The sequence below is a fragment of the Carassius carassius genome, chromosome 5, assembly GCF_963082965.1.
Source record: "Carassius carassius chromosome 5, fCarCar2.1, whole genome shotgun sequence".
Lineage (NCBI taxonomy): Eukaryota > Metazoa > Chordata > Actinopteri > Cypriniformes > Cyprinidae > Carassius > Carassius carassius.
In genome coordinates, this window is record NC_081759.1 from 14,597,773 (window position 1) to 14,611,727 (window position 13,955).

Here is a 13,955-nt window from a genome sequence, read left to right on the forward strand (position 1 = left end):
TTTTGCTCTGTTTGGCCAGTTGAACAGTTGTGTTATCAAACAACACAGAAGTGTTTAGATACTGAAAGTATCGACATTTTTTGAATAATTAGGTGAGTTAATGATTTAGTAATTGCCCTTATAAACCAGGTTGCCTAGTCTGTCACAAAAACACTTTTTGTGTGAAAAAGCCCAATGAACCTTACCTAAGTATCAAAACTGTAAATATGCCACTTGCACACCTAAAGTACATATTTTACAATCACTTCTATGCATTATAAACAATTTCAACTTGAAAATCACTAGAAATTAAAGACATTCTGTTAACAAGACCAGGAGCTCCCTACCAGTGCCCCTCCCTCACAAAACATCTGCCACAGTTTGAGGTGGAATTTTAAAATATTTCCATACTAGCATTTCAGTCTAATATAGTACATAGCTTTTGAAATCAACTATTGCATTCTACATTCAGTATGACCAAGATATACCTCTGTGTTCTCTTTTAGTGTGTTAATCGCTTTAAACTTGAACTGGTGACTGGAGAGAGATAGAAAGCACCAGACAGGTCCAATTACTCTGCCCCCTGCCATTAGCATCCTGTGATAGAGAGCAGAGTTGCCAAGAGCTAATAGAGGGGCTGCTGGCCTCTCCTTTCACCCAATTATTGGCTACGTTGGCCACCAGTGTCACCACAGCCACTGCTGCGAGACAAGACTGTATGAGATGAGTAACAGTGTGAGAGGTCAAGCTGTGGGGTGGAAGGTTGCCAATATACTTTAAACTTCTGTGGTGTTTCTTCTCATTTGGACACTTGATATATTTCTTTAAGTGGCAGCTTTTTTACTGCTTGGCCTGGTAATGACATGCAATGCTTTTTCAAAAACTTGACATATATCCCTAGCCCATTTCAGTGGTTACACTAGAAATATGGGAATTTTATTTCACTATTTATTTACTCCAATGATGCACTAACTAATTTTAGCTATGATTTATTAGCAAAGGATCTCAAGAGAGTTAAATTTTCATACCAATTTCAATCTCATAAAATATAAACATTTAAATAATCAGTGTTTGCTATAAGTTACTTCCTCCACCTCCGCCAGCTCCACCTGTCTATATCAGAGCTCTGTTTCTATTGGGAAGACAAAATACATTAACATACTAAAAATAATATTTGTTGCCATGATTGAAATATATATGCACACCTGCAACCATACATCAGTTGTTCAATGCACCAAGTTGAAACAGCTCAAAATTAGGCTATATATTAATAAGTAACTATTTATTGAACATTATTATTTTGTTATTGTAGAAGCTGAAATCAGATAGCAATCAAGACACAACATTAAAGAGTGTCCTAACACATCTAATTAACAATAAAATAGTGTTTAATTTTACATTAATTTCCACATAACAAATAAAATTAGATATTAAAATATAATATTTTGCCAGCAGGCAATACGAAACCGGTTCAATGTGCTTTGATCTAACACTTTTAACATCACACCTGCTTATAGAATCAACCTTTTTTATTTTTTTATTTTATTTAACCATGTATTTAAAAAACACCCTTATAATAATCTGACAATTATGATGCTACTAATTGCTGTTTTTGGATACACGAAAGCCCATTTGGGCATCTGTAACCACACGGACTCATACTTTAGGATCACTGCTGCTCCTGTACAATTCCAGGAGGCTCCACTATGAGTGATGCAGCTCACTGTAACAAATGGAGTGTCATCCTGCACCGTTGTAAACCCCTGTATTAATTATTCCTCATCATCCAATTTCTCCCTCAGTCTTGATTTATAGGCAACTGTTGTTTTTACATTTGCCATCAAATCTGTCTCTTTTAGGTTACGCTGGACAGGCTAATGGCCTGCTGTCTTTCTCTCCTTGAATCCAGTGCAAAAATCCCTTACTCTTTAAACGTTTTAAATGAAACATTGCTAATGCACTCTGTTTTTATACTGTTTGTGTGTGTGTGTGTGTGTGTGTGTGTGTGTTTATTTAGTTTTGGGTTTCTTATTCCTTACAGTGACTATGACTAAAATCTAAAGAATAAGTTAATGTTTTAAGAATTTTTCCTAATGTTCCCATTATGTTATTTAAAACATGTTTTGTGTATGTTCGAGAAATCTTATTTCAGAAGGGTTTTCAGAATGTTCAGGAAAATATGGAAGGCAGTATGGAAGGTATAGAGTAATGTGGGATAGATAAGCTGTGTTTGTGGATTGACTAATAATGATAGTGAGCTTTGCATTCAAGAGCTGGATCCAGTTTGTATGTATATTGTAAATGACAAAATATGCATAGCATGCAGCAAAATAAGACTTTTGTCTTTCAGCCACATGTACACAAAAAAATGTACATAAAAATGACTTGTGTTAGTCATGTGACCAGCAATATCTCACTGACCTCTGCATATTTTTCACACATAGCTGCAACACAGCTGTCATCTGGACAAATATATGGTGAGTTTATCAGAAAATATGGCAGTTCTTCATGAGAAAGGCCACACAAGAGGCTACAGAGCTTGCAGGAGATAAAAGTAAAGCTAGAATATTTATGGAGTGGCGCTCTTTCATTGTTTTATTTCCATGAAACCTTAAAATGTGTTTTTCTTCCATAAATATGTAAATTTTATTTACATATACCTACAAGCTGTTTTTAGTCATGCAACAGCATGTTGTTAATTGCTAAATAGTAACCCACATTCTACTATCAACTATACTTCACATGTGAAATTACAATTACGACGTTGTAATTGCTGTGATTGTTTTGTGTTTAACGGTGTTAGTAAGGCATATTCTCTATGGTGATTAGGTGTTAAATAAATGATAGGATTCTGGGTGGGTGGCTGAAGGGCTGCCAACATGAGAAGATGTCTCCTGTCTGTAGCTAGAGAAGACTTGCCAGCATTTGGCAGCCATGATCCATTAACCATAAATCCCCTCTTCCTTTATAGCCCAACATATTGTCTCAAAGCTCCATTAACCCCAACCAGCCTTTTAACTAATAAACACTGTTGTTGTTATGAAGCCAGACCATGCTTTCCTTTCAGGTTAATTGTTTCATCTGGTGCACACGCCTGGCCCTAAGTTAACTTCCGGTCTGTGTTGTGTATATCGGTCTGGCTGCGGTGCCTTTTACAAACGCAGTTAAAGTCAAGGTGATGAGTAGAGTGAAGTTGGGCTCCGGTGGTTGTGTTGCGGGATGTTTATATCACTATTTCTGAAGGAAGACTTTTATGTTATATGCCTGATAACGCAGCGTTTGTGAGCATAGTTCTGCTTTGTTTACAGCTGCTACTGGGGAAACCTCTATTTCTCGCACTTTATGCATCTCTTGCTCGGAAATAATTAATTTGCATTTTCATTAAGTCCACCTGATTTACGCAGCAAACATATTTTGTTTGTTATCAAAAAAAAAACTACTCTAGAGGGACTTGGTTGTTGTTATTGATTCTATTTGGAAGTCTACCAGAAGTTAAGTTAGGGCCACAAAGGCGCGCATGCGCAGTAACGTTTGTTTATGTTGTTGCCGTTGAAACCGTCTATAAAAGCAATAAGCCCTTGAAGCCGTGGTTTACAGTGAATTTATAACTACTAAGGGGCATTGTTAGGCACGACGCGAAGTGGAAACCCCCTTAGCAGTTATAAATTGAAATTGGCTTCTTGGGGCCTATTGCTTTATTGGGTTTATGTCGAGGGTGATACTAAAGTCTGGCCTACAAAAATATGTCATCACTCTAGCCTTTGATTAATAATAATAATAATAATTCATTACATTTATATAGCACTTTTCTAGGCAATCAAAGTGCTTTACATTGTCAGGGGGTATCTCCTCATCCACCACCAGTGTGCAGCATCCACCTGGATGATGTGACGGCAGCCATAGTGCGCCAGAACGCCCACCACACACCAGCTTACTGGTGGAGAGGAGACAGAGTGATGAAGCCATAGGAAGATATATGGGGATTGCTAGGAGAGAATGATGGTCAGAGGGCAATGGGCGACTTTGGCCAGGATGCTGAGGTCACACCTCTATACTTTTTTCGAAAGACATCCTAGGATTTTCAATGACCACAAAGATTCAGAACCTCAGTTTAACTTCTCATCCGAAAGACAGTGCTTTTTGACAGCATAGTGTCCTCATCATTATATTGGGGTGCTAGGACCCACACAGACCACAGGGTGAGAATCCCCTACTGGCCTTACTAACACCTCTTCCAACAGCAACCTAGTTTTCCCAGGAGGTCTCCCATTCAGGTACTGACCAGGCTCATCTCGGCGGATATGACTACAGAGCGCTATTTGTTTGAACAAATGTTCTAAATCAGTCAATTATGAAGGTCTATTTTAATTGGCAGCTTCTTGTGTAATCAGTAAACAGCAAGCCAAATAACTAGGTTTTGAAACAGTATATTATACAGTCCCTGATAGCACATGTACATCCCAGAGACATCTATTTGATGTGGTTGTTTACATCTGAAAGATGTATTTTTGATAGTATTTGCTTAGCTGTCTCTGATGTTGCTTGCCAGATATTAAATAGACATTTAGAAAATGTATTTAAGATGTTTATATTTATAGTGTAATACTGACTTTTTTAAAGGCATTTATCTTGGAGAAATATGTGTGTTATACGGGAGTAGATCTTTTATGATGTCTTTGACAGAGATTCTTAATCGTCATTTTAATTTTAGGGTAAAAAATGCAATATGTTTGCGTATTGTAATTCTGAGTGATTTTGGGCAATGTTTCAAAGGTGGGATCCTGATGCATCCTCAGCACAGCCCTCCATCAGAGAGCTCGTAGGAATCGAGTGATAATCGAGCTGAGAGTCTCTCAGAGCTCTGCTCAGTTTGAGTGCAATCATCCACGTGTAATTGCCATAATTGTGGTAACTTTGTATCAGGTTGAGTGGCATCATCATGTCAATGAGACAGTGTCTACCCTGGAGAGCCCTTTCTGTTAATTAGCCTGAATTGATTTCAGCAGCTGACGAGAGTGATGTTGATATACTATGCATCCACTTCACATACACATTCACCACAGGTTTACATGCCAGTTGATATATATCAAGTCAAAACACAGATTTTGGGTGACAGGAAAGCTCGATATTGATATCTTAATTTTTAACCACTTTTTAGAAGCATTTTTTTTGTCTAATATTTTCAGACGCTAAAATCTGCTCTGCCATGTTATCTGTAGTAATGTGATGACACGGTACATGGCAGGTGAAATCATATTTCTTACCTTTAAAGAAACTACAGTATATTTTGTATTATTTTAGAAAAACATAAGTTTGTGGTGGTTGGCTTTTCTATATTTGTCCTGATTTGCTTAAGTCTCAGTCGTTCTTAATTTTTGGCTTGAACCATGAAATCTGGCACATAATGTATTTACTTGATATTTTTGGCAAGTTTTACAAATTTGTAATCTGTATGTTTATGTAAAGCAAACACAAGTAAGTAATGAAGGAACACTTTTTTGGCTAAAAGAGCACATGTAATGCAAAATTTTTATTTCACACAAAAATGCCTATACATATTTAAATGTAATATTTTAATTTGCATATAAATATGTATCCATTTGGATTTGGAGTTTTATCAAAATCTGATCAACTTTATGGGATGCTTATTTATCAGTCATGCATAACAAGAACAAGATTCATGTAATAATACCAATAACAACAATAATACACTATTTTTTTTTTTATATTTAACATCAACAAATACAGTGCATCATATGTAAACCAGTCTATGCATTTTAACTAAGTGAATCATATTTAAACCATGTTCATACTTTAACTGATTCATGTTGTTTCTAAAGAATTTTGATAAAGACGTTTTGAAAATATAATTATTTAAACAAAGTTAGATGCAAATACAAGCCATGCCATTTTCCCCCAAGCGTTATAAATGGAACTAAATTATAACGTTGTATGCAAACATCTCAAAATGACCTGCTGGACTCAATTTTCAATATGATAAAAAAAGAATTTAACACAATCATTTTGTAAGCACCACCAAATGAACAGCACATAAGCACGTTAACAAGTAAGCAAACAGCCTCAAATTGGCTACTGCTGAAATACAGAGAGAGCTGTCCTTCTTTAGCAAATGGAGAGGTGATTATGGTAGATTGCTGTATTTCTCCACACTTTCTCTTCATCTGTACCTTCAGCACCATGTGACTGTGTTCAGAAAGCCTCCTTTAGACAAATGAGTGTTTACGCTGTCATGTCCCACCACTAACATGTCATAAAGTCCCATCAGAGCCAATTATACCTCATATTGATTCAGACACGTTCTAAACAGTACAGACATCACCCATTGGCGGTCATTAAAGCTGTTGAACAGTGAGCGTTTTTTGAATTGCCCTCACCTCAGTGGCGCTCGCTGTGAGTCCTATATATAATAATGTGTCCCCAATTTGAAAAGGCAAAACACATAAAATGTAATACACCAATTTCTCTACGCAACAAAAGCCTCACAGATTCAGTGTGCGTACAAAGGAGACAGCAACAAAACAGTCATTCTCGTCAAAAGTAGGGCGAGATTTGCCATGTCTGCTATAAATATGACCGGGGAAAATACTGGGAAAACAGCCAGAATAATTCTGGTAACGCTCAATCCACTTTGCTGAACAAAACAGCTAAATTGTTCAAAGTCCGTTTTCATTTAGAAACACAGCCAGTGTGAGAACTAGTAAAAATTCACTAGTGATAAGATTCTTTTTTTTTCTAATTTAATTCAAAATGAGTCTTGACAATGATCGAGAGAGCATCTTGTGCTTCAAAGGAAGGAAGAACATCTGACTGTCTGAACAAAGAAGTCACATAATCAACAACAAATAATGGAGAATCAATAATTTTTCATAAAATGCTTATAATTCATATAATGTGCATATAATCCATGTTTATATATCAAATAGTAAATATTCACGTCGTGTTCACCTGTCACCTGACATTTACTGATAGCAATATAGCTAAGCATAAAATGTTTGTTTGTGTGTGTGTGTGTGTGTGTGTGTGTGTGTGTGTGTATGTGTGTGTGTGTGTTTAAACACCTGTTTCTGGCATTATAATAATCCATTGTAACATTTTACATTTACATTTACATTAATTTTCTTTTCTTTTTGTCTTGTAATCTCAATCACTGTTTTAAGGTGGTCGCTTAAATGTTTCTAAGAAGTACATTTGTAATGTTTGTCCCATAGAAGCATCTATTTTATCCGAAATACACAAAATTCTTCTCATTTAAACGTTAGTAGTATATAGCTATGGCACGAAATAAATAATAAATAATATTTTTTTTCTACAAGCATTAGAAAACTTGTTCTTGAACCATTTTTTTCTATGAATTCCTCCCAGTAAACTATGCAAATTTGGATGGAAATTCAATTACCAAATGACCCTGGAGTTTTTCAAAACCCTAAAAAAACAGAGTTTATTACGATTCCATTGTACTTATTTACTTACAGATTATCAGGATAGTTTCAGAGTTTTCTTTGCCTCTTCTTTTACTCTCCATGGCTTTTTAAAGGTTTTTGGTCAGTGAATATCATAGATTCATATATGCATTTCCCCCAATAATTATAATTACAATCAACCAGCCTTGTTAGCAATTATTATATCTACTCCTGTTGTCACATACAGTTTAATAACCTCTCTGAGGTTTCCCACAATTCAATTAGCACAACAACAGATAATGTAGCATATGCTCTGGAGAGAGGGTAAAACTATTAAAGAGCAGAGCTCCCAGCAGAAGATGTGTTTTCCCAGCATGAGCATGTCTCGCTGGAGTAGATGGCCCCTGGCACACAGCAAAGAGAGAAGAGTACACAAACCCTACTTAATATTCACCACATGAAGGGCTCCCTCTCTAATAATGGAGAAACAAATAAGCGTGACCAGTCTGATGCGTATCTCTTCATAATTTAATTACATTTTGATGTGGTGCAGTGTGTGAGCTGAAGTGTATATTTAAACTCTGGCAGGGGGTGATTTTACTGAAGCAGTGACAATCTAAATAAAGGAAATGCGCAGAAGGATGGTGTCTGGATGTCCAGCAATCATTTAATGACTCTTAAAAGATGATGTAAGCGATAACACCTTGTGTATATAAAAAGTAAATAAGGTTTTCAACATTTAAGTTCCAACATTTTATTACAATAAAACATTTTCTTTAAACAAATGTTTGCGAAACGGTCATTTTTAAGTCATTTCGTTGTTGCTTAAAAATCTTATACTTTGATATATTCTATTATTAGAAACATTTAAGCACATTTTAACTTGTTACTTTACTGCAAAATACACTGTCATAATTCTAACATAAGAAAATTATATATAAATTATTTATATAAAATATGTATACTTGTAGAATATGCTGTACTCCATTTAATTAAAATATATATTGATTAATTTTATTTTGGTCAGTCTTATTTTGGTCATATATTTCTTTTAAAAAAAAGTAAAAGTTGTAATATTGTAATATTGTAAAGTCACCAGTTAGGTTTTTTTAATGTAGCATATTTATAGTTTTTATGTAAAATTACATTTACAGTAGTGTTAACAAAGTCCTCCTACAGTAAAAGTAGATAACATTTTCTCTATTCAGAAAATGATTTAAATTTATATAAGAGTCCAGCTTTACTAAGTTTGCTAAATAAGTTAGCGTGCTTAATATGCTGTCAGAGGGAAAACAGTAAAGAAGTCAAAGCCAATGATTTTTTGGCACTCTGCAAAGTGCTCCTTCCTCCAATTCAATGTTCTCACCTTATCCATCTCTGCTTTATCTCACAGCCGGAATCTCTCAACAGGTTAGGCTTCCATTAACACCTCACTCACAAACGCTAACGAGAGAACAGCAGGTGCTAATTTCTGACCTGCGTTAACGAGGTTGTCTAGTAAGAACTCTAGAGGAACCCATAGGGTTGAACTTCAGGTCCCAGATGGCATATAAAAGTGGCTAAAGGCCATGCAGCTCTCTGTCCTTTCAGTGATTTTATGATGTGTTACATTCAAAATCAAATGTGGGGTAATTGATAGATCTCCAGCTTTTGTTGTCCGGTATTTCTTTTGTCCTACTTTATAAGAAAAAAAAATCTGTAGTAAGAACAGAAAATGTATTGCCGATTTGCTGCCAGAATACTATACAAGTTTACAGACACTTTTTTTTAACACAAATACATTTTTCACAGATTTATGCTAATTCTAAACTATTAGGATAAAGGCATTTTGATAATGGTTTGAATGAAATAAAAAGGATGCAAATACTTTTTTTAAATGTACCATGATTTTTGAGTACCGAAATCGTACTGCTTCTTACCAGTTTCATGTTGACTGACAGATATGCACGTTATCACACAAAGGTTCAGCTGTTTATGGTAAACAAACGGATGTAACAAATGGAAAATGAAATTTTATGCAGTTCTTAACTTTAGGCTTAAATAATTCTTGTGTAACAAAGTTGTTTTGAAAGTTCCACTGGACTTCAAGTGATGTTCTGTTGCACTGATTGTTTTTAATTTCATTTAATTGAATGTTTATTATATTTCAAATGTATTATTTTAATTGATTAGATGCATAGTATGATTATTGATTATGCCTGTTACATCATCACACAACTGGGATGGGGAAATTATATTTACATATATATACAACCCGAATTCCGGAAAAGTTGGTACGTTTTTTAAGTTTTAATAAAATGAAAACTAAAAGACTTTCAAATCACATGAGCCAATATTTTATTCACAATAGAACATAGATAACATAGCAAATGTTTAAACTGAGAAAGTTTACAATTTTATGCACAAAATGAGCTCATTTCAATTTTGATTTCTGCTACAGGTCTCAAAATAGTTGGGACGGGGCATGTTTACCATGGTGTAGCATCTCCTTTTCTATTCAAAACAGTTTGAAGACGTCTGGGCATTGAGGCTATGAGTTGCTGGAGTTTGCTTATGTTTGCTTATGTTTGCTTATGTTTGCTTAATTTTGCTGTTGGAATTTGGTCCCATTCTTGCCTTATATAGATTTCCAGCTGCTGAAGAGTTCGTGGTCGTCTTTGACGTATTTTTCGTTTAATGATGCGCCAAATGTTCTCTATAGGTGAAAGATCTGGACTGCAGGCAGGCCAGGTTAGCACCCGGACTCTTCTACGACGAAGCCATGCTGTTGTTATAGCTGCAGTATGTGGTTTTGCATTGTCCTGCTGAAATAAACAAGGCCTTCCCTGAAATAGACGTTGTTTGGAGGGAAGCATATGTTGCTCTAAAACCTTTATATACCTTTCAGCATTCACAGAGCCTTCCAAAACATGCAAGCTGCCCATACCGTATGCACTTATGCACCCCCATACCATCAGAGATGCTGGCTTTTGAACTGAACGCTGATAACATGCTGGAAGGTCTCCCTCCTCTTTAGCCCGGAGGACACGGCGTCCGTGATTTCCAACAAGAATGTCAAATTTGGACTCGTCTGACCATAAAACACTATTCCACTTTGAAATAGTCCATTTTAAATGAGCCTTGGCCCACAGGACACGACGGCGCTTCTGGATCATGTTCACATATGGCTTCCTTTTTGCATGATAGAGCTTTAGTTGGCATCTGCTGATGGGACGGCGGATTGTGTTTACCGACAGTGGTTTCTGAAAGTATTCCTGGGCCCATTTAGTAATGTCATTGACACAATCATGCCGATGAGTGATGCAGTGTCGTCTGAGAGCCCGAAGACCACGGGCATCCAATAAAGGTCTCCGGCCTTGTCCCTTACGCACAGAGATTTCTCCAGTTTCTCTGAATCTTTTGATGATGTTATGCACTGTAGATGATGAGATTTGCAAAGCCTTTGCAATTTGACGTTGAGGAACATTGTTTTTAAAGTTTTCCACAATTTTTTTACGCAGTCTTTCACAGATTGGAGAGCCTCTGCCTATCTTTACTTCTGAGAGACTCTGCTTCTCTAAGACAAAGCTTTTATAGCTAATCATGTTACAGACCTGATATCAATTAACTTAATTAATCACTAGATGTTCTCCCAGCTGAATCTTTTCAAAACTGCTTGCTTTTTTAGCCATTTGTTGCCCCCCGTGCCAACTTTTTTGAGACCTGTAGCAGGCATTAAATTTTAAATGAGCTAATTAAGTGGATAAAAGTGTAAAATTTCTCAGTTTAAACATTTGCTACGTTATCTATGTTCTATTGTGAATAAAATATTGACTCATGTGATTTGAAATTCCTTTAGTTTTCATTTTATTAAAATTTAAAAAACGTCCCAACTTTTCCGGAATTCGAGTTGTATATATAAATGCATCACACACTTGAAGTCCAGTTTGTCTGATGGCAGACAGGGGAGGGTTTGGAAAACCTGTTTGTAAACATTATTTTTGCAATACCATTTGGTAATTATAGTGACAAAGAAATTACCTTTAATAAACACACTGTAGCATTTACACCTTAATATCACCTCGGGGCAATATTTGCATGTTGCTGCTGTTCGGAGCCAGACTTGCCTGTTACTATGACAACCACCATCACAGTGTCTTTTACCTCCCCGACCTCAGTAAGGGAAATAGGGGGATGGGAGTAACCTGGCTTCTCCTCTTCAACCCCAGACTAAGATCTGGATTAACCCCCTATGCCCCATCACAATAGGGGCACATGTCCGCCTATCCAGCGCAGGCTCATTCAGACCTGCTTTACTCACAGAGTAATAAGGATTAGTGTTAATGAGACATAAGGAATTAAGTTTGAATGAAGACCTCCTTAAGCAGTCATTCAATGCATTCTGCACCTCCTCATTCTCCTTCTGTCTCTGCTCTGTGTTTGAGCACAAGGTGTAATCCTCTTGAAAATCAAAGGAAGGCGGCTCATATGAATACAGGCTCAGAGCGGTATTTTATTCAGCTTTCTGCCATCTGCCTTGTCTCTTTTCACCCACACCCCTCTCAGCTTGCTACTTACACTCACTTCCCTCTCTTCACTTCTTTTTTATTGAATGGCCATTGTTTAATTTCACCATCTTGTAACGCATGAAGCTTTTCATATGAATCAGATTAGTGTGGTGTGAGATGTGAAGCTCATGAAGATATATTGTGTTTATTGTGCCCAATTTGAGATTCTGAGATCCAAAGAGAGAATTTACTCAATTTTATGTTTCAAACCTTGTGTTGGACATAAAAAGAGCTATTTTAAAGAATTTTCAAACTGTTGAGTGTATGGCTAGCACGCCATAAAGTAGTGGGTCAGAACCCATTGAAAAACAGGGAAAATACAATGTTAAATGCAACTAATAAGATATGTTAAATGGGCAGGGAGGGTTGTATTTTAGTTTAAAAAAAAAAAAAGTTTACTGTATGTACTAGATTGTTACTTGATTTGTCACTTCATAGAAACTAATTTTAGGAAAATGTTGACATGCCGACATTCTCAAAAAACATCCAACATAGGCCTACAGTATTTTTTTGTTTATTAGCTGTTTGTTGTTGGCGGCTGTACTGCGTTTGAGCTCCGTCACTATATTCTTTTCATTGACTATTTTTAACTCAAAAATCAATTTTATACATCATCGTTTCCGTTTATATAACGTGTGAATATATCCTCTATTGTATTCTACAACAAAAACAATCAGAGCGCCTCGCTATCACTAGTTTTATTTTGATCTCCCGGGTCCGCTATTAGCTTTTAGCCCGTTAGCATCAGCGGCGTGGTTGCAGCTAACTGCGCTAACATTGCTAATACTCTATTCACACACATTACCACTGCTGTACTCACTGTTACTTGCTTTAATGGCGGATGAATGTCTCCACTCTGTGCAGCCCGAGCTCGAGGCCGTGGGAAAGCAGATTCGCGACCTGGAGGTGAGGCAGGCCCAGCTGAGAGAGCGGAGAACCGCGCTGGAATCATCCCGGGCTGACGCTCACAAGTCCGGGGTAAGTATACAGCGATCTGCTAACAGTCCCACCACGTCTACTCCGTATGTTTCTCTGCACAGGCCCGGTGCACCCAGGACGCGATCTTCCCAGATGTCCTTCACTGCGACGCCGGGACACCACGGACCCTGGGTGCATCCACAGCGGAGCACGCGAGCCGGGTCCCGGGCGACGACTTCTCCCCCTCCTGCCTTCGACATCTCCATCCGGAACCGCTTCGCTCCCCTCCGCGAGACAGGACGCGACGCTGTGATCATCGGAGACTCCATCGTCCGACACGTAAGTGCTACGTTAGCCGAAGGTAAAGTGCACACTCATTGTTTGCCTGGTGCTCGTGTTCTCGATGTTTCTGCGCAGATACCCGCGATCCTGAAGGTCGACGAGAGCCCCAGAGCGGTCGTGCTTCACGCCGGGGTTAACGACACCACGCTGCGGCAGACGGAGACGCTGAAGAGGGACTTCAGCAGCCTGATCGAGACGGTTCACAGCACGACGCCCGCGGCGACGATCGTCGTGTCAGGACCACTGCCCACGTATCGACGAGGACACGAAAGGTTCAGTAGACTTTTTGCTTTAAATGAATGGCTGTTGTCATGGTGTAAAGAACAGAAACTGCTATTTGTTAATAACTGGAATCTTTTCTGGGAGCGTCCTAGGCTGTTTCGCGCTGATGGATTACACCCCAGCAGAATCGGAGCGGAGCTGCTCTCTGACAACATCTCCAGGACACTTCGCTCCATGTGACTAGTAAGACAATTCTCTAATAACTATTATGATGAGTTTTGTTCCACCCGCTTAAATGATAAAAGTACTTGTGCTGTAAAAACTATTAAGACTGTGCCTGTTCCCCGAATAGTGAGGTCAAAATATAATGTAGGATCTAGAAAAAATCTTATCGTAATTAAACCAGAAAAATGTAAAGTAAATGAACAAAAACAATTTTTAAAGTTTGGGCTCATAAATATTAGATCACTCACACCCAAAGCAGTTATTGTAAATGAAATGATCACAGAAAATAGTTTTGATGTAC